This window comes from Papio anubis, chromosome 2 (assembly GCF_008728515.1).
Source record: "Papio anubis isolate 15944 chromosome 2, Panubis1.0, whole genome shotgun sequence".
NCBI lineage: Eukaryota > Metazoa > Chordata > Mammalia > Primates > Cercopithecidae > Papio > Papio anubis.
The window spans coordinates 27,742,487-27,770,333 of NC_044977.1; the positions used below are offsets into that span (position 1 = coordinate 27,742,487).

The following is a 27,847-nucleotide window of genomic DNA, read 5'->3' on the forward strand; positions in this document are numbered from 1 at the left end:
GGCCCTGGTGTGTGATGTTCCCCTCCCTGTGTCCATGTGTTCTCACTGTTCAGCTCCCACTTATGAGTGAGAACACGCAGTGCTTGGTTTTCTGTTCCTGTGTCAGCTTGCTGAGAATGATGGCTCCCAGCTTTATCCATGTCCCTGCAAAGGACAGGAACTCATTCTTTGTTATGGCTGCATAGTATTCTATGGCATATATGTGCCACATTTTCTTTATCCAGTCTATCACTGATAGGCATTTGGGTTGGTTCCAAGTCTTTGCTATTGTAAGTAGTGCTGCAATAAACATATGTGTGTATGTATCTTTATAGTAGAATGATTTATAATCCTTTGGGTATATACCCAGTAATGGGATTGCTAGGTCAAACGGTATTCCTGAACTATGTTATTTTCTAAGACCTAACCTTTCTGTGGTGGATGGGTTGCAGTCATCTGTGTAAAGATGGTATTTTCAGACAGGAAGTTTCACCTAAGAAAACCTCTAGGAGCTACCTTAGTCTTGAGGAAAAAGCACACGTTTCAGGGACAGACAATCCTGGGTTCTAATTCCAGCTCTGCCTCTCAGAGTGTTGAGTCTGGGGCAAGTTGCTCTGCTTCTCAGAGACTAGACCTCCACGTGTGCAAACTGGAAGTGATCACAGATGACCGAGACCAGAGTGTGGCACAAAATCCCCTCAACTCACAGCAGGATGTGGCAGCTGATTTCATCTCTAAGCAAAGCCACCCCTAGCACAGATGTAGTAGAAGAGATCTTCTGGAAGTGCCCAGGGCTACAGGCATCCCTCAGAGCAGCTGCAGGTTGAGGCCAGGAGCACGTGCTGCTTGAGTGCAAAAGAGCTCCCATACCCTTCTCCCACGGCCCCTGCTGGCCCCCACCCTCCCTCTTCCTAGCCTGTTTCTCCCAGCTGATCTGCTCATTTTTCATATCTCCAGGGATAATTATTTCTTCCAGGGCACCTTCTCCCATCCTGCAGAAATGGGTTCGGTCTTATCTCTTCTTACTCCCATGGCAACTTCTAATTTACTAACACTCAATGTCTGTGTTCCTAGCTAGATTGTAAGAGTCACAAGAGTAAGTACCAACTCAGTATGGTTTACTGCCTGGCCTGTGGTAGATAGCCTTAAATATCCTTGAGTGAATTAATAAAGGAAAACAGAAATGAAGAAAGAAAGGGAGAGAAAGAGTAAAGGAGGGAAGGAAGGAAGGGGAGAGGAAGGAGGAAGGACCCTGTTAAAATTCATTCCATCATAACCAAATAGACCATGCAGAGAACTGAAGGATGGTGTGTTCAGAGTGCTGTGGCAGCCGCCGAGGAAGAATCAGAAGTCGTTCCCATTAATATGCTATGATCTTTTTGAAAGAACAAAAAGGCAGCACCGGGGCCCACTCATTCTTATATATGTCAGCTTTGCTTTCAGCGCTATTCTTGCTAAGGTTTAAATGCCAACATCATGACCCCAAAGCCCTAGGAACTCCATACAATAAATTCCCACGAACTGACACTCTGCTACTGTTCAAGAGTGAGCCTCAAAATATCGTTCACCTGCTTTGCAAATCGACCCTCTTTTACTAATTAGGGTAGATGAATATTTTAAAATAGTCTTTCAGGAAAATATAGCAGAGTATTCCATCAGAAAACATTCTGCTTCCGTTTGCAATTCAAAATATTTGATGGGATCTGGGAATGGAGAATTTGGATTGTTCTTTTCATTCTTATCTTGACTTCAGATGAGAAGTTCTAGCAAGGGGGAGAGTGAGGTTAGAGAAAGGTGAGGATGAGGTGATAGGAGATTAGCAATGGGATTTAGCATTCAATTCAATGCAAAGAACATCTATTAAGTGCTTATTGGGTTGAGTGGATTAAAATAATTCCAAGTGTCAGACACAATGTTAATAATAAAAATGTTTTATGCAATTATGGTGCCAGGTAATAAATGATCTCATTTAATCCTATCAGCTCTGTAGTTGGTATGGCACTACTGTTATCCCAACTTCCAGATGAGAAACCAGACACAGAGATTAATTTTAAAAGTGCAGAAAAAGCCCACAAAACTTCAGAACAACCTAACAAACAAAAAACACCATTTCCAGGGACTCTTACTTATTAAATGGTGAAGCTGAGAATCCAATGTGGGCATCTGGCTCAGCCTGTGTTCTTGGCCACTGCGGGAAGGGGCAGGGCAGATGGAATGGGAGGACAAAGGAATATGGGTGTGAAAGGAAAGACAGACAGACAGAGAAGGAAGAAGGAGTGAGCAAGGCTAGACAGAAACACGTTGTCTGATGATTTGGCACCCTTTAAAACTTTGTTCTTTAAATATTTATCCAACATTTGCTTAAATGAGAGGCTGAGCTCTGCCTGGGGAAAGGGCAGCAGACAGGCTGCACTCATTTGTGCCACTGTTCTAATTTAGCTCCGACCTCAAACATCATGGCCAACTCGGCAAAACAGAAGGTCTATGGGAAACAGGGTCTACCACCTCCAAGTTGTCCCTCTCAACCTACCTCACGCTTCACTCCAGCCACCATCTATTGTTCCTCCAGCATACCCCTTGGGTGTCTCATCCCCTCACCCATCCCCAAGTATCTTAAGCTTTCCAAAAACACGCAGAAATCTCTGAGAGGAGATATTTCTCTGCTAACAATTTGATGCCAGGTTACATTTGGTGTTTCTCAGAGAAGCTGCTCCAGTGGAATGGCTCCAAGCTTATCCTTGGCCTACTTCTGAGATGAGGACAGGTGAATTGCAGAGGGTCAAGTTCAAAATCACACAGGGCATTGGGAGTCATTGAAGGTTTTAAATGGAAGTGATCTGGAGACAGTTCACAGAATCCTGCATGGGGCATGATTGGTAGGTCTGGAGAGCTGAGGGCAAGAGAAATGGAAAGAACAGTATTAGTATCTCCCAATCTCAAGGCTGCCTAAGTGCCTGACTCCTTTTCAAAAATAGCAATCATTTTTGTCATTGTGGTCACCACCATCATCATAATTTGCAGGACTCAGTACAAAATGAAAATGCAGACCCCTGAGAATTTCAAGCCAGCCACAGCAAGTGGCGGCATTTCTCAGCACAGGTCACATGCCCATGAAGCCAGTCCTTCTAGGAGTCATCTTTTCTCTGTCCTAGAATTTTCTTTCTTTCTTTTTTTTTCAGACTGAGTCTCATTCTGTCACCCAGGCTAGAGGGCAATGGCGTGATCTCGGCTCACTACAACCTCTGGCTCCCAGGTTCAAGTGATTCTCCTGCCTCAGCTTCCTGAGTATCTGGGATCACAGGCACACGCAGCCATGCTCAGCTAATTTTTGTATTTTTAGTAGAGACGAGGTTTCACCATGTTGGCCAGGCTGGTCTCGAACTCCTGACCTCAAGTAATCCTCCGAAAGGGCTGGGATTATAGGTGTGAGCCACCACACCTGGCCATAATTTTCTGTAGTAACTCAGCCACTCCCTGTTTCAACTTCTTGTTTCACTGTTTGTTGACTTTACTCTGCTTTTTTCTGCTTTATAGTTTCTGCTCACTGCCTTCTTTCTGTATGTCACCTGGCCTCTGACCTTGCTATTGACTGATGATTGTCTCTGAATATCTCATTTTCAGACTCCACATAAAAGAGGGTCTGATACGTTGAAACAGACACTCTAATCTAGTGGAGATCATTTTTGTTGGCAAGAGCTCTAGCAATATTTAATCTCAAGGTCACAGACTGACCTTGACTAAGGTGTCCACTCCTGGCCAGACTGGCAAGGCACCTGGGAAGATGGAGGTCCTGGGTAGGGCAGGCACAATTGTAGGAGCCTCTTCTCCAGTGAAAAATGTAGGAGTGAGTCCTCTTCCAGGCTTTAGAGCTATAAAGAACGAGAAAAACGTGGGGGCTGGGTGTGGTGGCTCAGGCCTGTAATCCTAAAACTGAGTACCCTATTTTGAAGGTTTCTTATTTTCTTTTCCTTCTGCAGCTCTTTGTATTAACCTTTTAGTAATGCAAATGTAATCTCTACCTTCCTTTCTTTCCACCAGGTACTCCCCTGCAAGGACTGCTAGCTTACCTAATTATATGTTTGCTTAGAAGTTCCAGGGACCAAATCTTAAGACAAACAAGGTACATTCAAAATTCTCCACCAGGAGACTGCCTCAAGACAATGATTAATTTACAACCTGGTCATGCCCACAATGGTGCCAGCCAGACCACCAGATGGCCTATCGCTCAAGATAAGTCCTCAGAGCAAATCTTCTAGGCGCCACACCTCCATGCCCTTTCTGCATGCCCTGCATACCAAAATTTCCCTTCTTAAGACCCTGCTTTCTGCCCAGAAATCTGAAGTGGTTCCTTTAGAGGTGAGTTTAGTCACCTCCCCATTGCTAAGCTCTGGAATAAAGTAGCTTTCTTTTTATTGAATCTCATCCTTGTCATTTGCTTGCAAAGCTGCAAGCGGCGAGCAGCCAAGCCTGCCCTTGATAACAATCTTAGTGCTTTGGGAGGCTGAGGAGGGAGGATCACTTGAGGCCAGGAGTTCAACAGTATTGTTCACTAGACAACAGACAAGAGATAACAGAGTGAGACCCCATCTCTACAAAATATAGGAAAAAAAAAAAAAAAACAATTAGCCGGGCATGGTGGCTCACTCCTATAGTTCTAACTACTTGGGAGGCTGAGGTGGGAGGATCGCTTGAGTCTGGGAGTAAGAGGCTGCAATGAGATATGATCTCAGCACTGCACTCCACCAGCCTGGGTGACAGAGAGACACCCAGTCAAAAAAAAAAAAAAAGGAAGGAAGGAAAAGAAAAAGAAAAACACTGTAAACACTGTAGTCTTTCTTCCTGCACTCACAGGGCTTATACCCTTATTGGGGATATAGGACATGGCTAAATCATGCTAGGAGGCATCAGGCAGAACAGAAATGAGAAATAAGAAAAGCAGCTCACTGGTTATCCCCACCCTTGAGGCCATACCCTCTCCTCCCGTGCTGGCCAGGAGGTCGGACAGCCCATGCCACCACATTCCTGCCCCACCACTTGATTGTGCTGTGTCTTGGGCATGTTCCTTCACATTTCTGTGCCTCAATGTTCTCATTTATGCAATATAAAATTAGGATATTAAGAATACGGTCCTGATCTCACAGAGTTTTGTGAGGTTAAATGAGATAATCAGTTCCTAACTCAATAAGTGATTAGACCTAGTATTTTCTACCATAAGCCATTCTCTCTTCCTTTACTCATTTCTCCCACTGCTCTTGAAAGGGCAAATCTTACCTTTTTCCATCCAGAAGGTCGATGCTCCTTTCTGCTCCTGGGATTCTGCTCAGGGTTCATCTATCACCTAGTGTGTCCTCCCTTCTCTCAGCCCCCTTTTTAAGCGTGGTCTGTCTTCACAGCTCAATTTAAGTCCCAAGACTTTCATGAAACTTTCCTTGATTGTTTCAACCCACATACAAAGACTCATGGAGCAGGACGGGGTGTTGAAAACACTGAGACCTCAGGGCACAGCCCCCCTTTGTAGCTCAGGAAATGGAGGCTGACAGCCTCACCTCTGTCTCTCCCCAAATCTCCTGCTTCCATCACTCATTTGTATCACCCATCATGGCATTTAATCATCCGTTGCCTCGCTTCCTCCTTCTTCCTGTCATAAAAACTTCTCATCTTAGGCATCAGGCCTCAACTCAAATGACTCTCAACTAAGTCTTCCTCTCCCCGGAATAGATCAATATTACCAGTTATTCTTTCTCATCACCACCTGTTTTTCCCCTCAGCAGACTTCATCAAAAGGTGATTTAAGAATTACTGCTGTAATTAGTTGCCTAAGCTTTGGTTGTCGTTGTTTAAAAAATCAAACATTTACCAGATGCCTAGGTGCCCACTATGTGTGTGGCAGTGTGCCAACTGTGGGGATTTGATGGTGAACTGGACAGATCTGGTCCCTGCCTTCATGGATTTTACATATAGCTATGAAATTAAGAAGTGAGAATGAGCTCCTAAACCTTTTGGGAACCCTCATGGACTAGAAGGAGCTTTTAAAAAAAAAAAAGAATAGTACTGGGAATTTCCTCTGCACTAACTTGAAGCCAAGTAGTGAAGTGATTTCTATAGTCAAACATAAGCTGATAGAAATATCAAGTGTTCCATGTAGCATAATAAAGAAAATGAAATACCATCTTCCTTAGTCTAGGGTCCTCTTTCAAAGGGCAAGAGTCAACATTTGTTTTAGTCTTACTTGTCTACACTGATGTAATGCTTTGTTTTTTCCAATTATTTGTTTCACAAGAAACAACCTAGGTCTTCATTATGAAGGTGGCATGACCGCTGAACACCCAAGCAATTGTCTTCCTTTGTTAACTAATCTGAGTGCAAACAAAGCCCTTCATCTGAAGGTCAAGAGTTTCTTTTGCCCTTTATTTAAAGGAACTAACTCCTTCTGAAATGGCACTAAATTATAAGCACCCGATCCATTTAGTGTGAGATTAGTAATTTTATAGGCTCCAAATTGTCCACTTATGGGGACCTCCACCTTCTGCTAGCCTGTTTGAAAATACCCTCCTTAGAGATTACAATGTTCACATCCTTCAAATGTTATGAGGTTCCAATTGCCTAAAGGGCATTTCTGCTTAGCTATCTCCACAGGCACTTCAATAACATGTCTCAAATAAATTATGATCTGGTTACTCTCTTTTTATTCTTAATATCTGTTAATATCTCCCAACTAGCAATCCGAGATGCACTCTTGACACCTTATTCAAATACAAAATCCTGCTGTTTTTACCTAAACATCTCTCACCTCCCAGCCCCTAAACCTCTCAGCCCCTTCCTTTCAACACTCTTTCCTCTCCTGCCATACCTCCTTCCCCTGCCCTGGCTGAGACTGTATTATCTCCATTACCCTTGAAAGTACTTGAACTGTGGCTTCCTAATTTTTCTCAAGCCTTCACTTCTGTCTCTCCAATCTCACACTCCCATTGCACCCGAATGATCTGTTCGCAATTCCCATCTTGTCACTTCTTTCTTTAAACCCCTTCGGTGGTTCCAATCATCACCCAGCAGTTTTTCTCAAGGGAATGGAGCTCTTTTATAATTTGGGGAGGGACAAGAACATCTTGCTTGTGCTGGACTGTCCATCACACTGAAAGACAGTAAGCTTGCCTGGCTGCAAGGCCACTAAATGCCGACACACAAATTTCCAAACATGCCCTACGCTGCCTCAGCTGATAATAATCTCTAAGAGAAAAGTGTGTGCTTCCTAATATAGCCTGCAAAGCCCTCCAGCACCTGGCCCTTTTCTCAGCTTCCAGCCTTCCTCACTCTTGCCTCACACTGATTCCCTGTGAACAGTGGACTGCTGTGCTGTTCTCCCTGCCTGATGCCTCGTCCAGCTTCCTCCCCCAGATGATGTCTTCTCATTCTTCAAGACTCAGTTCTTGGTCTCCTTGAACAGGTTCCCTTTCCTTGTCTCCATGACTGCCCTTCCGCCCACTACCTGAGCACCGATTAGACAGGTGTGTCTCCCAGCTCATGCTAACTTCTAAATGCCTCTAAAGGTTCATGTTAACTAAACTCATAAGGCATTAATAAATATAAATCTGCATAGCTGTTTGTTAATTTTCATGAGAAATGAACATGAGAAACACCCCTCATGTCAAGTAACGATGCCCTGTTTATGCTTGAAGGGTCCACAGGTATTTCTGAGGAAAGTGTGGCAGAGGCAGATGCACTTTTCAGGTGTGGCATCAAGGAGGTACTTGCTGTCTGTATTAGCTTCCTAGGGCTTCCATAACAAATTAAAACAACCATAACGTATTCTGCACAGTTCTGGAGGCCAGAAGTTGGAAATCAGGGTTCAGCAGGGCTGCGCTTCCTTTACAGGCTCTAAGGGAGCATCTTCCCTTGCCTCTCCCAGCTTCGGTGGCTCCAGGCCCTTGGTTTATGGCTCTACAACTCCAATCTCTGTCTCCACATGACCTTCTTGCCTTCTCTGTGTCTTTTTTTTTTCTTGTTTCTTATAAAGACATGTGTCACTGGATTTAGGGCCCACCCTGATGATGATCTCAACTCCAGATCCTTAATTATATCTGACAGGACCCTTTTTCCAAATAAGGTCACCATGACAGGTTCTGGGGGTTAGGAGGTGGATCTATCTTTTTTGGGGGGCACTATCCAATCCACTACAATCTCCAACACATTTGTGGGATCCTCTTCATAGCAGAGCTGTGTTAGACCAGGTGACCTGAATATTGGCTTGAATATTGGGATGGGTCACTGAGAATTAGGCTACCTTGTCACCTGGCAATGATTGGAAATACCCATGGCCAAGCTCTTTGTCTTTTACTTTACTTTCCCTATACTGGCACAGCTCACTTTCTCTCTGAGTATCCTTCAATGTTAATTTATGGAGAGTCTTTTAAGCCTCTCCCTGAATGAGATGCTGAGGTTGCTATAGAAGAAGCCTAATGGATTTCCTCATCTTCCTGGGGCCAACCTTCCTCTTAAGAAAGATGATGATTACTTGTCATAATGAATGGTAAAGAAAAGTGGTGGCTTCAGAAAGGGAGCATGGCTAGGCTTTGTCAGACTCAATTTCCTGAGTGGTAAAGGGAGGCTGCACCCTGAGGTCTACATGTTTTCAACACCGGGTACTTCTCTGCAAGTCTCTCTGTGTGAATTGAAACAATCAAGGAAAAATTTCATGAAAGCCTTGGGTCTTAAGCTGAGTCACAGAGTTAGATCAGGCTTCAATAGGGAAGAAAGACAAGGAAAGCCAGTCCATCCAGCCTGAACAAACCTATGGGGACAGGAGGGGGAGGGGTATCTAGAGGAAAAGGACTAGAATTCATCTGCTCTAGAGGAGGAGGCAGAACTGGTCTGGGAACAGAGGAGCAGGGTTAGGATATGAAACAGTAGGAGATAAGGATGGAAAAAACCACAGATGCGCAGGGCTTAGAGGCCAGTCTGCTGCAAATGTGGAGTCATAGAGCCATTGAAAGAGTTTCCAAATAGGAGGAGAAATAGGAGTTGAGGTTATTAAAGTGGTATTTGTTTCTTCAAAAAAGTATTTAAGGCACGAAGAAAAGGTGAGACCAGGAATGAGAAGCCAACTCAGGATACTGTGACAGTTGCCCAGGTGTATGACAGGGTGGGACTTGGAGTAAGGTAATGATAAGGCTAGAAACCTATGTGAGTTGTTGATTTATTAATTGGTCTCTTTAAAGACAGAGAAATCTCAACTCGTGAGTTAGGAGGCTGAGGGACACCTAGAAATCGGGACATTTGGGAGTCGAACTTGAACGTGTTGAGTTGTGGTAATGTCAGGACATTCAAATAGAAATGTCCAGCTGTTTGTTAGAGACAGCTCATTGCTGCCCTGCCACTGCCACAGCAGTGTCCTGTCACAGTCTGTCCTGATGGGCTGTCTCTCCATTGCTCCTGGGAAGACAGCCTCCTGTTAACTCCACGAAGGCATTCTCTGTCTTATCTTGAATGTGACCTTTTCCTTAATTTATAATAGTGGCTCCTGAATCTTTTGTTGTGTTAGCATCCATTCTCCACTCTCTAGTGGTTGAAAAAGAGGCACAAGGGGAGGTCAGGGCAGCGTCCATTTATCTATTTGTTCAGCAGATATTTATTGAGTACTTCTTACTTTGTCTCAGGCACTATGATAATCACGGGGCATCTAAGAGTCAGTAAAACCAACCTGGCCCCCTTCAAGGTGGGGCAGATAGATGGCAAACAAGGGTGAAAAGTGCAAGAAAGGAAAGTGCAGGATTCTTAGAGCATAACACAAGGAAGCCAAATAACTCTGGAGTCGGGGGGCTCTTCACTCTGCAGGTGCCTGCTAAGGAAGCAGAATTTAAGTGGAGTCCTATGGAGTTATTCAGGGCAGGGCTGCAGGATGGCACAACTCCAGGGGGCACCTTACATCATAGTCTGTCAATGGGCCCCTGGAGATGTGCAAGAAAATGGCCTAGAATGAGGGCTGGGAAATAAGGTGGGGCATGGGGGTAGGGTTGGACTTTTTGACCAGAGGAGAATCTTGGGGAACTCATTGCAGCTCAAGTCTTACAGGGACCTCTAAGCTGATCAGAGTTGATACCAACTCGTGCTAACTAAACTCATAAGGCATTAATAAATATAAATCCGCATAGCTGTTTGTTAATTTTCATGAGAAATTAGAGTATATCTGTCATGCAGACCAGAGATTGACAGCTTTGAGGTGCTGACTCATACTAACTAAACTCCCAAGACATGAATATATGCAAGCCAGCATGCTGGCTTGTTAATTTTCCATGAGAAACAGAGTCTATCTGTCAAGTAGACCAGAGATTGACAGCCCATCCTCTCCCTGTGTGAGGGGCTCCCTGGGAAGTCCAATTATCCCAGGGTTTCGTAGTGAGCCTGAAATCAGAGGAAAGAGCAGTTATTACACGACCTGAAGATTTACAAACCTCAGGTTCTGTGCCTGATGCATCTGCCGCCTGCTGGGGACAGGCTCAGGGGGCTTGTCAGGGGAAAGGGGCAATGTGGGGTCTCTGCTCACAGGAACCTCTTTGTGCCTCTCTGTGCCAAAGCTCATTTAGTCTCCTGATTCTCATACTCTTGAGACAGAGTAGGAACAAGACTTGGCCTTGTTACCGGTGGTGAATCCGACTGCTCTGCAGCAAACTCGATCCTTGCCTCCTCAGAGGAAGGAATTTGGCCAAGGGGCAGAAGTAGGTTTAAGGCAGAAGCAGAGACCGAGGCAAGTTTTAGAGTAGGAGTGAAAGTTTATTAAAGAGTTTAAGAGCAGGAACCAAAGGAAGTAAAGTACATTTGGAAGGGGGCCAAGTGGGTAACTTGAGAGATCCAAGTTCCCTGTTTGGCCGTTGACTTGGGGTTTCATACATTGACATGGTTCCAGGGTTTTCATTTCTCTTCCCTTGATTTTTCCCTCGGGATGGGCTGTCTGACTCTGCAGAGGCCTGCCAGCACTTGGGAGGGGCCGCACATGCAGTGTGTTTACTGACATGCCCACTTGAGGTGCTTTTCCCTTAGCAGCTGAGCATTCCTAGAGGAAGGTCATAGACCAGTTAAATTCTGCCATTTTGCCTCTTAGTGCACATGCTTGAGCCCACTTGCCCAGCTCATGAGATCTTAGCAGGAAGCTGCTGATCGTGAGCATCAGGCATTTTCTATAGGGAGACTGTCTTTCCTTGTCACCAACTACCTGACCATCACCTGATGATCACCCAACATTCCTTGCGGTGGGGGCCTCTCCTGCCCTGCTCCTGTCTGCCTACCTACCTAGTCTAACAGCTTCAGGACACTTCCACTAGAGCATTCTTGCATGCATTCCCACTGACCACAAGCCCTACACTACTACCTCACTGCCTTTTACTTAAAGATGTCTGGGAACTGGCCTTAGGAAATCCAGATACACAAACCAAGGTTGTGTAATGTTTCACGTCAGAAAGGAATGCTGAACAACTTATTTACAGCCTTGTTGCTGCTGGCCAGACCATTGGGTGGCCCGTTACTCAAGATAACCATTGAAACCAAATATGGTGACCTGCATACCCTACCCTTCAGTGCTTTGCCCTTCCAAGTCCAGCCTGCATACTCTACTCCTGATGTCATTTCCTGTGTTTTGCCTAATAAAAAAGCCCAAGCATCTCTTTTTGGAGAGCCAGAGAATTCTCTCTCTCCTGTGCTGCCACCCTTATGTCCAGACATAAACTCCAATGAAGTCTTGTCTGAGAAAACTCTTTTGGCTTCATGTCAATTAGTGCACTGAGAGTCCAGGAACCCTCGGTAACACTCTTCTTTTCAATGTGTGAATGATAACTGGAGCCTGGGATTAGCCTATTGACCTCACGCAACTGTATAAAATCAATGTTTGTGTTGATTTTAAGAATTTAAAATTAACAGGGGCAACTCATTGTTCAGGTTCTTGGTGGCACCTTCCTGCTGTCCTCAGTCCTACCCACACTTACAAGCTAATTTGGTATCATGGATTGTCAGTAACAGCTTTATGGTTTTAGAGAACGCTGAATGCAAATCAGCCTGTAACCAGGTAAAATGCAGGGTAGCTTTGGCCATTGTGTAAGTCATTTTGCTAGGATTAGAACTCACACCTACAGACTTCCTGCCCCGCTCTGCTGGTGCTGTGAAGGCCTGACTAAACACTACCCTACTACTGTGGGGGCAGGGTGCCTAGGCTCTGGCCTGATCTACACTGGTCCCTCCTCAATCTGGATACTCAATGTGGTGGCAGAGTAACAGCCCCCCAAAGACCTCCACATGCTAATACGAACCTTATATGGCAAAAGGAGCTTGCGGATGTCATTAGATTAATCAAGTCTTGAGATGGGGAGATGATTGTGGATTATATGGACCCAATGTAATCTCAAGGGTCCTTATAAGGGAGAGGAGTTAGATGAATGAAAGAATGAGATGTGAGGGTGGATGTCGAGGTCAGAGTTTTGAAGATGCTATTCTGCTGGCTCTGAAGATGGAAGAAAGGGCCATGAGCCAAGGAACATGGCAGCCTCTAGAAACTGAAAAAGGCAAGGATACAGATATTCCTCTAGAGCCTTCAGAAGAGACACAGCCCTTCTGATGTCTTGATTTTAGGACTTCTGACCTACAGAACTGCCAGATAATGAATTTGTGTTGTTTTACCCCCATCTCAACAATTGGAAATGGATACAGTTGGCTTCTCCTGTCTTCAGGACTTACCTAGCTGTGTTCACCTTGCTCTTGAGAGCCCCATCACTCCATACACATGAGAGTCTGTTGGTGGGAGACAAGTCACCAGAATTTGTGCAGCGTGGAGAGTTATATTTCTCACAGCTGTGCAGTGTTAAATGCCCCAGCTCATTGCTCCTCATGCATAAGTGGTGATTCCATGCCCTGGGCCAAAAATACAGTTCCATTGTCACCGCCTGTGTCCAACACAGCTCTCCTGGGGTGCTGATGAAGATGTTGGCTTTCTTTGAAGCTAGTCATTCAGATCAGCTCTATGGGGGCCGTATGCAAGATGAGAAATAGATCCAAGATCCTCATCATCATGCAGGTTTTGTATCAAAATGCACAATGAACTGACTGGAACAGGAAATAATTAATCAGGACATTACAGAGCAGTTAAGTATAATTAATTCATACAAAAGAATGTGAGTGTGCAGTTTTAGCTGCTAGAGTGATTTTATTTCCCTGCAAATTTAGTTCAAGATAAACAAACATCAGAATAGTCTTTTCAGGTTTTTCATGACTCATGGGTTATTTCCTCCTTTCTAGTTACCAAAAATATTATTAAACTTATACACTAGCACCGCCAAGTTGATCATATTTTAGAAAAAACTCCTTGCTCATAGTAAATGGGAAATTAACTCTATCATAGAAGTCACTTTCCACATATGTTAATATCTGTGTGAGTATGTGGGCGTGAGGCAGAAACCTAGCACTTACTGCAGAATAAAAACTGGAGGGAAATTTTGATTTCTGCCCAAATATCTTAAAATCTAAGCAGAATGCATAAAAAATTATGTTGTGAAAACACTATCTGAGAATGCAACTTAATCTCAAGGGTAAACTTTATTGATATTGTGTGGGTTTTCCTTTCCTCTTTTTTTTCTCTTCTTGGAGCTGGGAGCTCTTTATAAGAAGAGAGGTGAAAAATGTCAGGCAATATGGGTTGGTGATAGTAGCAGCATTATTGGTCTTCTACCAGTTCTCCTGTCATAGTCGGGACACTCAAAAAGCCAAAAAGACATGCCCTGTAAGCAGAACTTAATGTAGAGGTAGAAAAATTCATCATGCAGGAGTGTTGGAGGGAATATTTTCTTCTCTTTGTGGCTCCAGAGAACACAGTGTGTTCTGTCGAGCTAGAAAAAACAGAATTGGGCTGGTGTGATGGATGATGAGTGTTTGGAAGTGCCAATCCATCAAGGCCACAATAGAAAAGGCAGGGCTCCTGATGGCTTTCATCAGGCCAGTGTGCTTCTCTCCTCCAATGGATCACTGTAGGATATTGATTCACTTCCAAGATTAACCGGATCACACATTACAACCAAAGGGCTGTTTGGCTACCTATGTCACATAATGTTTTATTATGTGACAAATATAGACATGCTCCAATTTCTGATCTAATTCACAGTGTAATGATGCTCCAGTTTCTTAAGCCATAATTCTTGTATTTGGAATCAGTCTAGTTCCCAAGAACTTCAGTTTGATGCTCTTCAAGTTCTACCTTCACTATAGGATGTGGTTTTCAAGATGAAAGTTATGACCCACCAATGGGTTTTGAAATAAATGTAGTAGGCCACAACCAGTATTTTTTTTTAATAAAGGAATAGAATAGAAAAGAAAATATCAGGATATATAACACATGGCAAGCATGATAATATGTAAAACTTTGGTTTCAAAGATAATATGTGTGTCTACTTATGTATCTATTTCACACCATACATGCTGACTACACACCTACATGTTTGTGTGTACTTGGTTGTGATAAAAATTTATTAAATGATAGTAAAAATGTGTTTGAAAAAACAAATAATTCAATCTAAAAATGAGAAAAGCATCTCAATAGACATTTCTCAAAAGAAGACATACAAATGGTTGATGAGAATATGAAAATATGTTCAACATCTCTATTAGGGAAATGTAAATCAAAATCACATGAAATATCATCCAACTCCCATTAGAATGGCTGCCATCAGAAAGACAAAACAACAACAGCAACAACAACAAAAACCAAGCGTTGGTAAGGATGTGGAGAGAAGGGAATTCTTATATTACATTTTTGGTAAGAATGTAAATTAGTACAGCCATTATAGAAAACAACATGGAGGTTTCTCAAAAACCTAAAAACATAACCACCGTATGATTCAGCAATCCCACTACTTCCCCAAATGGAAGGAAATCAATAATGGAAAAGACATCTGCATTGCCATGTTTATTCCAGCACTATTCACAATAGCCAAGGTATGGAGTCAACCTAAATGTCCATCAACAGAAGAATGAATAAAGAAAATGTGGCATGTATACACAATGGAGTACTATTCAACCATATAAAAGGAATGAAACTGGGCGGGGCATGGTGGCTCACGCCTGTAACCTCAGCACTTTAGGAAGCCGAGGTGGGAGGATCACCTGAGGTCAGGAGTTCAAGACCAGCCTGACCAACATGGAGAAACCCCATCTCTACTAAGAATACACAATTAGTCAGGCATGGTGGCGTATGCCTGTAATCCCAGCTACTCAGGAGGCTGAGGCAGGAGAATCGCTTGAACCCAGGAGGCAGAGGTTGCAGTGAGCTGAGATCGTACCATTGCACTCCAGCCTGGGCAAGAAGAGCAAAACTCCGTCTCAGAAGAAAAAAAAAAAGGAATGAAACTCTGAATCCTGTCATTTGTGACAACCTGGATGAGCTTGGAGGACATTATGTTAAGTGAAATAAACCAGGAACAGAAAATATATGTTCTCTCTCATACATGAGAGCTAAAAAAAGTTGGTCTCTTGGAAGTAGAGAGTAGACTAGTGGTTATTAGAGGCTGGGAAGCATAGTGGGAGAGGTTGGTTAACAGACACAAAATTACAGATAGATAGGGGAATAAGTTCCAAGTGTTCTATAGAACTGTAGAGTGAATATACTTAACAATAATTTATTGTATATTTTTAAAAATCTAGAAGAGAGGATTTTGAATATTACCAATACAAAGAAAAGATCAATGTTTGAGGTAATAGATACGTCAATCACCCTGATTTGGTTATTACACATTATATACATGTATTCAAATAGTGCTCTGTATCCCATAATATGTGCAATTCTTATATGTCAACTGAAAATAAAAAGAAAAACATTTGAAGGCTCGCGCTGTATGTTTTGAGCCATTCTAATGCCTGAATCACTTACAGAGAGATGCAGAGTGTGATGAAGCTAGTCTGTACTGAGAAAAGAGATGGCTAGAGCCAAAAAAAGAAAGGGACATATGGAAGCATACTCACAGTGGCTACTCAGCTCCCTACCATTGCCTCTGACGAGTTGAGGTCCCCAGGAGGTCTCCTCATACACATCGTTCTTCCGTGATTGCCTGTGAGATATCTCTTTCCTTTCTTTCCTATCTGTATACACAGCATGAGTTTCCATATGCTAAATGGGACATAACATGATTGATTAACTAGGAGACATGTGTAGACCCTCTTATGACCCACACAGAAGTAGAGTGTGTGGGCAGAGAGAAAGGCCTGTTGCATAAGTGCCACAGTCTCTTTGTTGTGCTAAAAGTAATGGAAATGTCTAAGAAGTATTGTGATGGCCTAAGACATCATTCCCGAGTGAGAGCTAGATGGAATCACACGCCACATTTTTACGTTTACAATTTCAGTGTTCTAGCTATATACTTGAAACTATAAACAATGCTTTTGTTATAGAGATTCCTGCAGTCCCCCTGCCGCTCTTTTTTTTTTTTTTTTTTGGTTAACTGAAACAAAAGTGTGTATAATGCTGTTTTTGTTAAGGTAAGGTTGCCTGGGCACACCACCCTCACATCACGGCAGAACACATTATACTAGCGCCTACAGTCGTTTGGGCCAACCCAAGGGAATTGCTCTCCCTTGTAATCGTAATGACCTAAAAGTGAACAGGTAACATACCCAACATCTCAGATTCATTATTTTTAATGTATATTTTTTTTGGTAGCTTTAGTATGGGGCAGTCACATCAAAGGTGCTTGTTATGACCTAAGCAATCATCCTCAATAGCTGATAACATCCAAAGAGAGAGACAACCAGACATCATGCACCTCCTGATTACAGTACCAAAAAATGCAAACTAAGTCTGCACAACCTCCGGCTCTAAGTACCAATGCCCAGGAAACACAGGAGAAAAGGAAACGTCCTAAACAATGTTATTATGGGAATGCCATTAACCAAAGCCAACATGTGGGAGACTACCAGACAAGATTTAGTTCCTTTAACAACATTAACAACACAGCAAACAGGGAAAAAGAGGATGGAGCTTTCATGCCTCAGGGATACTGAGGCAAATAAACTGTCAGTAAAGAAAAGACAGCAAGGTAGAAAGAGGCTATCTATAGGATAATTAGGAAAATGTAAATACTAAATGAATATCTGACAATATTACAGAATTATTAATATTGGTTTTTAGGGAGCTGTGATGATTCTTAGGGAGCTGTCATGATGCTGTCATAGTTGCCTTTAAAAAGGCCACTCTTTGTCTTTTACAGATCCACACTGAAATGTTTACTGATGAAATGCTCTCTAACATCTGGGATTTCCTTCAAAATTATCTGGGGCAGAGAGGGAGTGGGTAGGGGCAGAGGAAATAAGATAGGACGTAAGTTGAAAATACTGAAGCTGAGTGAAGGGAGTTCATTGTAATACACTCCACACTTTGGTATATGTTTGAAGATTTCCCTAATAAAAAAAATTCAGTGTCTATTTTACAGATGTATTTGTCATTTCAACAAACATATATTGAAATCATGTTGCACACTACGGATTGGAGACATATAAACAAATTAGCATTCTGGCCAGACTGTTTATCATTACTTCTTATTTCCTCTTTGTAAGATGCCACTTGTCTGGGCAAGGTAGCACATGCCTGTAATCCCAGCTCTTTGGGAGGCTGCAGTGGGACCATCACTAGAGGTCAGCACTTGGAGACCAACCTGGGCAACACAGTGAGACACCATCTCTACAAAAAGTAAAAATAAAAAAATTAGCCAGGTATGGCATCATGTGCCTATAGACCCAGCTACTCAGGAGGCTGAGGTGGGAAGATAACCTAGTCCCAGGAGTTCGAGTCTGCAGTGAGCTAAGAAGATGCCACTGCACTCCTCCCTGGGTGACAGGGCGAGACCCTGTCTCTATAAAATAAAATAAAATGCCATTTATTTTAAGACACACAATTATATTAATTGCAGCTTTTGAAGTCTCCCGAAGGTCAATGCTCACTTAGAGTGGGAGAGGGGGAAAAAAGACCACCATGTTCAAATTAAACATTGATTTTAAGACACATCCTAATTTCAGACTATCCGAACTATATATCTTGAGATCAAGGAAGAATGGTGATTCTCACTTTCTTTTGGATCTATAGTAAATATCTGGTTATAAAATCCGAGTGTATCCTAAGGGAAAATATTGTGTTCAGTGTAACTGGGGTTTTGATCCTATAGTTTTTTCTTTCTTTTTTTTTTTTTTTTTCCAATGTGTCAGAATCTAGCTATCAAGTTGAAATAGGTTAATCTGAACTTATCACCAGCAGATGCATCTCAGTCATCTGGAAGAAAATGCTGTTGCAAGAAGTAACTCTGGGTATGTGCTTCAAGAATGCAGTTGTGGAAACCATGTTTGCAGCTGTTTTCAACTGTTTCCCAGGAGTCAAGGAAAATTCAAGAGTCTGAGACCAAATGGTACCTTCAGCACAGTCTTCCTTGGCACAGCTGTGGAGAACAGGGCCAGGGCTTTGAGTCAGAGGAACTGGGTTGAAACCTGCGTGTACTGGTTGCCAACCTGGTGACCTTGGATAGCCTTTTAATTCTCTGAACCTTATATTCCCCCTGGATAAAATATATCTGATGAAACCTGCTGTTGCGTGTTCTGGGATTTAAATGAGTAACACCATACCTAAAGCATTTGGTGCAGTGTTAGGACGTGTAGAAGCTTAAGTTGTTATTCTTCTTAACATTTTCCCGGAACCAGGGTGAGGCTCCCTGAGCATGTGACTTTTTAGCTCCGTCTGACGACTGGTCCCTGCAGTTAACTGATCGTTCTACAAAGCAACCATTTGCTGAATTCATTGCCAAAGAATCGATACAGGTGATATCTCAGCTCAAGCTGCTATATCAAAATACTATCGACTGAGTGGCTTAAACCACAAACATTTATTTCTTACAGCTGTGGAGGCTGGGAAGCCCAAGCTGAAAGTGCTGGCAGATCCTGTGTCTAGTGAGGGCTGTCTTCTTGCTGTATCCTCACATGGTGGAGAGAGAGGTCTCATGTTTTTCCATTTCTTTAATGAGGGCATTCATCCCGTCATGAGGGCCCCACCCTCACCCTCATCACTTAATCTAACCCGGTGACTCCCAAAGCCCCTACCTCCAAGTACCATGAGGATTAGGGTTTCTACATATGAACTGAGGGGAGGAAGACACAAACATTTAGTCTATAGCAGGTGAACTGGCTGCTTCCATCCTGGCTTGGAACTTCAGACACAGAAGCCTTGGGACTTTCTCAGGACTTTCTCCAGGTCTGACTCATGCTCAGCAAACAAGCATCTCTGTGGATCATGTGACCTTAGCCAGGGATGTTGGTGGAACTGTGTGTTGATCTAGGTACCTAGCCCATGCTAGGTGCTCATCAAGTAGCTTTATTGAGTGACTGTGACTGAAAAGGCATCCTGGGCTGTGCTTTCACACCACCGGTGCCAATGCTGTGCATTTGTTCTTTTCCCAGGTTTTTTTTTTTTTTTTTTTTTTTTTTGAGATGGAAAATCTTGCTTTGTCTCCCAGGCTGGAGTGCAGTGGTGCGACCCTGGCTCACTGCAACCTCCGCCTCCCAAGTTCAAGCAATTCTCCTGCCTCAGCCTCCCAAGTAGCTGGGATTATAGACGTGCACTACCTTGCCCTGCTAATTTTTGTATTTTTGGTGGAGATGGGGTTTCTCCAGGTTGGCCAGGCTGGTCTTGAACTCCCAACCTTAGGTGATCTTCCTACCTCTGCCTCCCAAAGTGCTGGGATTACAGGTGTGAGCCACCGTGCCTGGCCTCTAGGATGTTTATATGCTCTCTATGCACCATGATATTAGCGCCCTGGCAGAGCAGTCTCAGTTCCACTTCTGAGCTGGGATGAGTATTTAACTCCTTCCCCATCCCCTCCCTGATGGGAACTAGGCAGCACTACAGGGCCAGAGGCAGAAAATGGGGAGGGCTTCTCACCTGTCCTTGTCCATGAATAGCCAATGCTCTGCTGAGGACTCCAGGAACCCACTCTTCATGATCAGCCTCAATTGGCAGTGGCCATCTCCCCTGGCAGCAAGCACCAGTGGATTTCTCTTCCTGCCCACATCTGCTAGATGAGGGTGACCCCCTGGAGAGAGGCTGGGAGAAGCTAGCCAGCCTGTAACCAGTGAGCTAGTGTGTGCGCATATTGTATGCATGCTGGGGGACAGAAGAGGATGTGGGGAAGGGCACCTTGCTTTCCCCAGGTGAAGAAGCAAGGAAATGTGTCCTTCCCAACCTTCTTTCTAGACCAGCTAATACTCCACTTCCACCCTTTGGGCAAGACATTTATCTGTCTGAGCCTGAATTCCCTCATGTATATGAAAGATGGAGAAGACCATCGTAGAAATTCATGTTTATTAGTATTCCAAGCAAAAGAGCTAAAGGTTAGTCTCTCAAATTCCTACCCCTTTGAAGACTGATGGATAAGAGTCTTTAAGTTTACTGCAGGTGATTAAGCATGTAAGGGCTAAAGACAGCAGAACTTTTGCCAAAGTAGGTGCCACGGTAATTCTGCCATGACCTATGTAACAGGAAATGGGTGGATTAATAGTTGCAGACTATCTACAGATTTCCATCCTCTAAGTCTTCCAGGCAGAGGCTACAAAATAAAATACGCTTAAGAGCCAGGCAGGTAATGAGAGTGAGTGGTGCATGCCAGGGGTAAATATTAGCACTATTCCTTGCTTCCACAAAGGCACTTTCTGCACTTGCTGGTAAAACACACAGTCCTCTGGGTATATGTTTTGTTTTCTCACATTTTGTAGATTCATGAGCACAGATAAATATTTCTCCACTACTAGCAAAACACTAAAATATAGGCTCAAGTAGCAACTGTGGAAGGAGCCCTGGAGAATTGGGAAGCATATGCACTCTACCCAAAGAGGACCGAAGCTGTGCAACTCTAGCTCACCGTTAGGGGAGGGGAGTAATGTGGGCCCAGTGTAGCCAGATCCTCTACTTCTTTATTAACAGAAACTGAAAATTCAGATTTTTTAAAATGTAGAGTCTCCTGCTTTTGCTGTTTTTCTTTTTCTTCTTTTTCCCTTTTAACGGTGCACATGTATTTTTTTAAAACTTTGTGCACACCAAATAAAACCCACCTGCCGGTGGCCTGTCAGCCTCTTACCTTCCACACAGCACACTGAATTTTGAAGGGTTCTTGCTGAATCGCTCTGAATCTGACATTCTGGGTAACCTCCTCATGCAACTGGGAGCCTTTGGAATCTTCACAACCAGGAGGGCCGTGTCTTTGACCTTGATTTAGGCCTCGTGTCTTCAGGGCATGCCAAGGGGCTGGTGCAGGCTGGACAGAGGCGTGATCTCCTTTTCTCAGCATAATTTCCTTCCTGGGGTTTTCATATCACCCTGAGGCAGGAGCTGGGGTGTTGGCTTCTTCTGAAGGTCACTTTCTGGCCTTTGCCTGGGTGGAGATTAGAGAAGAAAGGCAATCCTGGAAACCTCACCAGCTTCCCGGGAGAGATGATAGGCAAGTAGCGCTGGGCGAGCCATTGAGGCATCTGGGCCAAGTCCTTCATTTTACAGACAAACAAGCTGAGATGCAGGAAGCCACAGCATCTTATCTGGGTCCCCAGTTCATCAGCAACAGCTAAGGGGTGAGAGCCCGTGTTTCCCGCCCCACCACCCAATGCTTCATCCACTGTGCTTTTTGGCCTCTGCCTCTACAAAGCACACTCAGCCCCTCCCAGCCATCTCTGGAGTTTAGTTGGGATTTGAACTGACTGAATGATGGGACTTCACTACTAAGCCTGGGGACCTAGGTAAGGCCAAAGGAAAAGTTGAGGAAGGGAGAGGAAGAATTGGAAACACTCGTTTTCCTCTGGCTGTGAGCAGAATTCACCTGAGATCCACTCGGAAAAGGGTCTGTTGCTTATTTTGTCACCAGGGTCTGGAGTCGCCCATGTCCAAGGTGCCTATCAGGTCATGAGGGACAGACCTGGCAGTGACATTTCCATGGCTCTCCACCAATTTTCACTGGCCTGTTGCTTGATTCAAACGAGCACCTTTCTCACTGCCAGCGAAGGGTCTGCTCCCCTCTGGCAGGTATCCTGACAGAAAAAACTTGGCTTAAAGAATTGTTTGTCCTGTGATTTCTGACATACGATTTGCTATTTAATCCTAAGTAGCTATTTTTTTAAATCAAAAGTTTCAGGTTTCTCCCAACACCACCCTTTAAAAAAAAAAAAAAAAAAACTTAAAAAATGGGGAAATGTATGGATTTAATATTTTTCTTTTCCTGCTTATGACTGGGGGAAAAAAAGTTTAACATTTGTTGAGCTCCTAGTTATATTCCACTAGGCTCTTTTATATACATTATTTTATGTAGTCTTCAAAATATTTCCAGGGCCAGGCATGGTGGCTCACACCTGTAATGCCAGCTGTTTGGGAGGCCAAGGCAGGAGGATTGCTAGAGCCCAGGAGTTTGAGGCCAGCATGGGCTACATAGTAAGACCCAGTCTCTATGTCTCTACAAAAAGTTTTTTTTAAAAAATTAGCCAGTATACTGGTGCATGCCTGTAGTCCCAGCTACTTGGGAGGCTGAGGCAGGAGGATTGCTTGAGTGCAGGAGATCAAGGCTGCAGTGAGTCATGATCATGCTATTGCACTCCAGCCTTGGTGACAGAGCAGTACCCTGTTTCAGGAAAAAAAAAAAAATCCAGAATGTATGTATCACTATTTAAAAAAATGTCCTATGTAATAAATGAGGGGATCAAAGTTCAGAGAAAGTAAAAAATGTTCTAAATTTATATCCCCTATCTTGGAGGGACAGTGTCTGATCCTGACTGTATTCTTAGGCCTTGCATAGCGCCCAGCACAGAATAAATGCTCAACAAATAGCTTCTGATAATGTTATTTCCAGGGTAAGACAGTCAATAAATGATGAGCCTTTCATGAAAGATTAAAAAAAAAAAACACGCAAAAAAACCTTGTGAGATAAAGAAAAGAAAGACATTTGCATCATTACTAGTGAAATAAGAAATGACTGTGATTTGTGGACCATCACATCTTTCTTTCAAGGATTTGGCTTTATTTGACGTGGTATCTCACTTGTCTCTTTCACCAATCCTGGCAATATTCCTGACAAGTGAGAGGAAGTGAGACAAGAAATGATAGAGTAACGGCCAAGTATGCAACTCCAGGGCCAGGCATAGTCATTGTCTGCTTGGGCCCCAGCTCTTTCCTGCACCCCTGGGGTCATCAAAGCACACTTTCTCTTCAGATTCCTCTGGAGAGAGGGGTTTCTGCCTCTTACCCCATCCCCTTCACCTAGGAGAGAACGGTCATTAAACTCAGCAAGCAAGATTATCTTACCTTGGGTTTTTAGTTAATGGGGGTAGACACAAAACAACTAAGGAAATTGACTGTGGTAAGGTATTTAGACAAAGCAGGTAGAAACAACCCCTGCCCCCTAATCTGACTTCTGCACATCTGACATTTACTGTGTACTAAAATTTAGTTGAAAAGAAGCAAAATCCTAAGTCAACGTTTTGCTGAGCATTTATGTATTGCTTTTATTGCCAGAAAAAAATAACACCACACTGATACTTTTAGCTATAGCTCTAGATACAAGCTTTGCTTATATTAGCCCAACATGGTATCTTTTCATCAGAATCACAGAGTAAGTTATAGAAGTGGCTTTACAGTCACATTCTTCTAGAAGATTTCTATACTCCAACTGGAGATCTACAGACCTGTCCACTACAGGGCAATGGGAAGTTTGCATGAGACTCCTACTTACACCCCTACCGCTACTCATCTTAAAAGCTTGTGTGAGACACGGAAGTCTTGATTAAATGCAGACGACAGTGTCCTGAGTTGATTTTTCTCATTTGACATTAGACTGTCTCGATTTAAGTAGCTCGGTAAGAAGTGAGACATAATTGGGTCTTGCTTTTAATTAAACATAGACATATATTTATTTATTTACTAGTACCACTGAGATACTGCTTAATTTTCATTAATGCTATTGACTTTTTCCTCTCCTTAGAACAACATTCTTGTTAATCGTGCGGCTGCAATTAGTTGTCCTGTGTTTATCTTTCCGGTTCCACAGCTAATTCCAGTGTAGAACCAATTTATTTATAGTTTTCACTGCTCAGAACATCCTACCCACTAAAAATTCATTGATAATGCCATAACTGAGTGTCCTTTTATTTTTGGGTGGAAGGAAGCAGGGATTGGTTCGGAGGCAGAAGCAAGAGGGAGGTGTCAATAAGATCCTCTTCATTTGGTAGCATAGAATGGCAATGTTCCTAATGAAGGACACAAGCATACGCTTTCTGATATAATTACGGTGTTGAGATTGGCTCTTTGCATCACTTTCTGTTCCCTGAGAAGCAGACGACAGCCTAACAAAGAACTCTAGTATAGTTATTGCATTTCTAAACACCAAACAAACACAAACAGGGAAGCATCTTTTAATGGAATGTGACATATTGATTCACCACACATCTCTGGCCAAGTTGGGAGTCAGGAGCTAAAATGCCTACATATTAGGACAGTTTAGTTCCCTCTATATGGAAAATATATACTTCTGTAGCATTAAAGGCTTAATAGAAAACCATGCCTTCAAATGGACTCGGAGCCTTTAATCAGGCTCTCTTAAAGCAAGTTTCTGTGCTCCACTCGAAGGACTTAAGCCAGTTAGCCCTGCATGGTGTTTTATTCCTGCTTGAACTGGGCACCATCCGTGGCCATATGAGTAGGTGGAGAAGAGGTAAATAGAAGCCACTTCCAAATCACAGCATGTCACCAACTGCCTTTTCTGCGTTCCACAGCCACTCAGGAGGACTGATGGAACAAGGACTCTAATCATTTTAGAGAAGAGAGCAGGCTGATTACAGTATAAACCTAAGCCTTATCAAAACCCCCGACTGAAATACTTCCATTTGCTAAATAATGTTTACTAGGCCTCAATATTTTCAACATCCATCTTCACTCCCAAATACTTGGATTTAGTTTCTGCTGGTTATTAGCCTGAAGACAGCTCTAAGTTCCTAATCATATTCTTTCTGGTGTGATTGGAGAGCCTGCTCTTAACATATTTTCAGAGGTCTTGAGAATCTGTCACTGACATGAATAAATAAACGAATGAGCTGAGTGATGTTGGCAGGAGGCGCCGGGTCCGAAAGCCTCTTCGTGTGCTACAGGAGCGGGCGCCTTTCCTTCCACCTTCTTTGCATTCCAGGAAAGGGCAAATAGGATTACCCAATGCCAAATGTCACTTTCTGTCCTCTGCTTTCACTAAGGGAACCAGAGGGTGGCCTAACGTGAATATTGTGCTTGGAGTGAACATGTCTGCAACTTAGCTGCACTTGTTATATTATTTTATATTCTCAGTCATTTTGTGTCCTGTTTGCTTCTTTGGCAATAATCTAGCATAGGAAAATACATATTCCAGCATATGTTATGTTCATTGTTAGACTGTGTCATGGTAAGCTTTTTCACCTTGGCTAAAGTATAGTAAGAGGACAAAGACAAACAGCTTACATGTATTGAGAGCTTACATTGAGCCAGGCACCATGCTACCCACCTGACATGCTTTCTCTAATTTAATCTTCACATTTAATCTCCATTTTACAAATGAAGACATCGAGGCACAGAGAAGTCAGGTTATGTGCACCAGGTCACACAGGTGGGGAAGTGCAGGCTGGGGCACTCAGCTCTGTGCACATTGTCTCTCTTCTAAGCGCCTGCACCAACAGCCAATGTCTTTCATCAGGTGCTCAGAAGAGGTGAAACCTAGGAGCACAGGAAGCACTTCTACTCCGTGGAAAAAGAAGCAATTATCGGAAAACATCGACGCTTCTGTGGCTGTCTTTCAAGGGCAAGAATAAATGTGCTGAACTATCCTCGAAGGCACTAATAACTGGGCTGCTGAACACCACCATGGCGATTATTGTTTTCCGGCTGACACTTGGCCAGTTCTTTCTCCTTTTTACTTTCAGGCTAATAATTAGATTTAAATCCCTGACAGGACTCTAACCATCTCCTCAGGGGGTTCTGGATTTCTTTACTATTGCTTGCAAAGATTTCATTTTTAAAAAGCCCTTTGAAACTATAAGTAAGTTACACTAGCAACAGCTTTTTAAAAAATCTATTATCTTATTGAGTCTTTTGAAGAACATATGCTGCTCTCCTCCTCCTAACCTTGAGAGACCAACCCTCATTTTTATCTCCAGTTTGAAGAATAAAAAATGCCCAGGAGGACGAGTAAAGGCAGACTCATAAAATGTGGTTTCCACCAGTGCTGGTGTCACTGCCAGGCTGATTTGGACAGCCCTTGGAATGTGTTGAATCAGGAATTTCGTTTCGTTTTTGATTAAAAAAATTTTTTCTGCCGGGCGCGGTGGCTCACGCCTGTAATCCCAGCACTTTGGGAGGCTGAGGTGGGTAGATCACGAGGTCAGGAGATCGAGACCATCCTGGCTAACACGGCGAAACTGTCTCTATTAAAAACACAAATAATTAGCCAGGCGAGGTGGCGGACGCCTGGTCCCAGCTACTCGGGAGGCTGAGGCAGGAGAATGGCGGGAACCCGGGAGGCGGAGCTTGCAGTGAGCCGAGATCCGGCCACTGCACTCCAGCCTGGGTGACAAAGCGAGACTCCGTCTTGGGAAAAAAGAAAAAAAAAAAATTTCCTATAGACAGTGAAAATCATTATGGTGGCTTTGCTTCTCAGGGGTGGGGGAGAAAGAACTGTTCTTTCTATGAGTAAATGACACTCTCGACCTCTGCGGCGGGTTGCTTTGAGCAAGGCAGTTAGAGGCGAGGTTTTGCAGACAGCGTTTTACCCTCCACGGCCCTGCGCTCCTTGGACGCCCATACCGACGGCCGAGTGCACTCACCTGGCTGTGACCGTGGAACGCCGCTTTTCTCCCTGTGAAGACACCTGGCCCAAACAGGGCACTTTCAAGCCTTGAAGAGTAAGATGGAGTCATATAAATAAGTAACTGGGTCAGGTGAGGACCCACTGGCAACCTGGCCTCATTAGCACTGTTACAGCAACGGAGTGGCCTCCCTGGAGGCTCTGGCACACACGAAACATCTGTTCTGGGGCCTGTCACCTTATGACTACTCTGGAGAATCCCAGTTGCTTCTGAGGAGAAGGCGGAGAGCCTGTTGGTCTCTGTACTGAGTCTGATCTATCCACACAATAAAGAAAAGCGATTCTGCCCAGAAGGCCCAAGGATGAGCTATGGGAAACTAGTCCAGCCAAGCCCTTCAGCGAAGCTTTTTCCGGGAGAACGAATTTAATACCTTTCCAGAGACATAAAAATAATACAAGAATATTTAATTTTACTTGGCTGGGTGCGGTGACTTACGCCTGTAATCCCAGCGCTTTGGAAGGCCCAGGCAGGGGGATCACCTGAGGTCAGGAGTTCGAGACCAGCCTGGCCAACATGGTGAAACCGTGTCTCTACTAAAAACGCAAAAATTAACCGGGGGTGGTGGCGGGCACCTGTGATCCCAACTACTCGGGAGGCTGAGGCAGGAGAATCTCTTGAACCTGGGAGGCAGAGGTTGCAGTGAGCTGAGATCCTGCCATTGCACTCCAGCCTGGGGGACAAGAGTGAGACTTTGTCTCAAAAAAAATAAAAAATAAAAAATAAAAAATAAAAAAAAAATTAATTTTACTAGAGTGTTTTTGAAAAAAACTAAAAAAAAAATTTCGATATAACTTCAAGGATCATTCTTTTAGGCAATTAATAAATGCCCCATCTTCTATCATCATCAGCTTAAAGCTGAAAGGTTCTGTAATTTTCTGACCACTTTCCTTGAGCAGAAATGAGAAAAACTGATTTTTGTGGATGCTTTCAAACATATTCTCGCACAGGATCCATG

The 27,847-nt window shown here is 43.5% G+C and overlaps 1 long non-coding RNA gene across 2 annotated transcripts; it reads right to left on the reverse strand.

Moving 5' to 3' along the window:
• Positions 1–2,625: 2,625 nt before the first annotated feature.
• LOC108584465 lies at positions 2,626–27,363 on the reverse strand. Of its 2 annotated transcripts, none has more exons than XR_004182039.1 (6): positions 26,851–27,363; positions 21,111–21,404; positions 15,967–16,111; positions 12,697–13,062; positions 3,712–3,848; positions 2,626–2,869 (listed from the first exon to the last, which is right to left on the reverse strand). It is a non-coding gene; the product is annotated as an uncharacterized LOC108584465 (long non-coding RNA). The 2 variants fall into 2 exon arrangements; XR_002520256.1 differs by lacking the exon at positions 26,851–27,363 and adding an exon at positions 25,536–26,411.
• Between the last annotated feature and the right edge of the window lie 484 nt (positions 27,364–27,847).